The sequence below is a fragment of the Cicer arietinum genome, chromosome 1 (assembly GCF_000331145.2).
Source record: "Cicer arietinum cultivar CDC Frontier isolate Library 1 chromosome 1, Cicar.CDCFrontier_v2.0, whole genome shotgun sequence".
Lineage (NCBI taxonomy): Eukaryota > Viridiplantae > Streptophyta > Magnoliopsida > Fabales > Fabaceae > Cicer > Cicer arietinum.
The window spans coordinates 6,212,844-6,215,982 of NC_021160.2; positions in this window are offsets into that span (position 1 = coordinate 6,212,844).

Genomic DNA, 3,139 nt, shown 5'->3' on the forward strand with positions numbered 1-3,139 from the left:
CTTTTACATTTCGAATATTTCATCTTCAAGGAAACCTTCGAAACTTCTGAACTTCGAATGTTTCAAGTTCAGAGAAAGGTTCGAATGGTTGAACATTTCTGGAAAAAAATGGCTTCGAAGGTTTGATATTCATAGAGAGTTTCGAATGTCTGGAAAAAGCTGGAAAAAGAAGGGTTTCGGAAGTTTAGGATTCAACGAAAGGTTCGAAAGTTTGGACAAATCTGGAAAACGCAACGCTTCGAATGTTTTACATTCATCGAAATGTTCGAAGATTTTGGAAAATTCTGGAAAAATACAGCTTCGAAAGTTTAACATTCAACGAAATATTCGAAGGTTTTGGAAAAATTTGGAAAAACAAAACTTCGAATGTTTAACATTCAAGGAAAGGTTCGAGAAATACTTACTTTTTCACTTCGAATGTGTCAAAGGTTCGAATATTTGGTAGGGTGGGAGAATCGGATGTTTCAGAGTTTCGAACAAATGGGAAAAAAAGGAAAGTTATTTTTTTTGTAGGATTTTATAGTTAACATTAAGGGTAATATGGTCTTTTACATATAGTTGGGGGGGTGGCAGGTAAAAGTGGGGGGGTGCGCAGTACAATTCTCCAACTTTTTTTCTTTAATATTCTTTTTCTATAAAAAATATTCCAAAAAACACTAATTTAAAAAAATTCATTAATAATTTTTTAATATATATATATTCTTTGATTAATCAAATTGTTCAACAATGCAAATTTGTAAAAAAAAAATGTAAAACAGTCACATAATACAAAAGCAAAACATGCTTGTAAATATGAAAAAGATTTCGAGAGATCGGAATGTCTATGTCTTCAGGTTTCTATGTCTTCAGGTTTATAACAGTGACAACGTTGAAGTTATTAATTGAAATTTGTAATTTATTAAATTTATTTTGTGAATCTAAATCAAAATAAACACGACATTAAAACGCGAAAATCAAAAAACACTATATTAGAACTTGAAAATCTAAAAATATTGCATTCAGATGAAAAAATCACACAAAAAAAAACTAAATTTATTTAAAAATCACTTATTTAAATAAACAATTTAAAAATGTGATTATGTACAAAAATAATCTTAAATTATACGTATCTAATAGAGAAAAGTTGAAGAAAATCTAAATTTTCTATTTGGGAGCGGTTGCACTATCTAATATTAATGATTCTTGATCACATGTAATACAAAATTTGGGAATTTAATTCGAAAATAAATAACATGGATGCATCCGGCTGATAGTAAGTTGAATATAAGTATGATATGACATTGTTCATAGAAAAAAAAAATTTGTTTAAAAGGAAAAAAATAATCAGTTAAAGTTATTTAAAAAAATATGTTTTTCAACATACTATGTCACCGTTATACGAGTTTTAGATTAAAATTTGAAAATAATTAAATGCTTTAATACTTTTTTAGGAAAAACAAATTTAATAAATATAAACTAATTTAATATTGACCATTGTTTAAAATTTTAAAAAAATTGATTCTTATTTTATGTTTTTAAATTTGAGTTTTGTGAAATTTACTTAAAAATAATATAAGTTTTTTAGATTTATTTGTTATTAATTATAAAAAGTAATTTTAACATTCAATAATTTAGATATTTATTATTAAAAAATTTAACATAATAAAAATCACTTTTTTAAAAAAATATATCTTTCAAAAATGAATTTTAGGAAGAACTTCTCAAAATAGCTTTTCATTTTAATCATTTGTTTGAAATTTCATTATCCAAAAAAAAATTATAGAAAGTAGATGAAATATTTAAAATAAATTATTTAAACTAATTTTTTAATTGAAACTATATTTTTAATTTTATAATAAAAAGATAAGATACTATAAAAATTATTTTCAAAAAAATCTTAATTAACGGATCATTATTTGATATTGATATAAAAAAATGGCGACTAGTATAAGAAAAAAACGCTCTTACGAAAACATAAGTGACATGTTCGTTTCACTACGCCAAAAATGACATTTTATAGCGCGTCTTTTATAGCGCTTATTAAATACAAGCGCTGTTGTATGATATTTTAAAAATAACGGAGGATACAACAGCGCTTTTTTGACAAGCGCTATAAAAAAAGCGTTGTAAAAGATTTTGATTTCACATAATTAAAGGACCTATTAGAGCGCTTTTTGGAAAAGCGCTGTAAAAAGGTTTTTTAAAAAAAATTAGGAGGTCTTTTACAACGCTTTTGGACAAGCACTTTAAAAAGTCTGTAAAAAAGCGCTCTAATAGACTTTCAAAAAATAAAATAAGGAGATCTTTTACAGCGCTCTTTAAAAAAGCGCTGTAATAGGCTTTTAAAAGTAAAATAATGAGGTCTTTTACAGCGCTCTTTAAAAAAAGCGCTGTAATAGGCTTTTAAAAAATAAAATAAGAAGGTATTTTACAGCGCTTTTTAAAAAAAGCGTTGTAATAGGCTTTTAAAAAGTAAAATAAGGAGGTCTTTTACAGCGCTCTTTAAAAAAGGCGCTGTAATAGGCTTTTAAAAAATAAAATAAGAAGGTCTTTTACAGCGCTTTTTAAAAAAAATGCTGTAATAGGCTTTTAAAAAATAAAATAAGAAGGTATTTTACAGCGCTTTTTAAAAAAAGCGCTGTAATAGGCTTTTAAAAAATAAAATAAGAAGGTCTTTTACAGCGCTTTTTAAAAAAAGCGCTGTAATAGGCTTTTAAAAAATAAAATAAGAAGGTCTTTTACAGCGCTTTTTAAAAAAAGCGCTGTAATAGGCTTTTAAAAAATAAAATAAGAAGGTCTTTTACAGCGCTTTTTAAAAAAAGCGCTGTAATAGGCTTTTAAAAAATAAAATAAGAAGGTCTTTTACAGCGCTTTTTAAAAAAAGCGCTGTAATAGGCTTTAAAAAAATTACTATAAGAAGGTCTTTTACAGCGCTTTTTAAAAAAAGCGCTGTAATAGGCTTTAAAAAAATTACTATAAGAAGGTCTTTTACAGCGCTTTTTAAAAAAAGCGCTGTAATAGGCTTTAAAAAAATTACTATAAGAAGGTCTTTTACAGCGCTTTTTAAAAAAAGCGCTGTAATAGGCTTTAAAAAAATTACTATAAGAAGGTCTTTTACAGCGCTTTTTAAAAAAAGCGCTGTAATAGGCTTTAAAAAAAT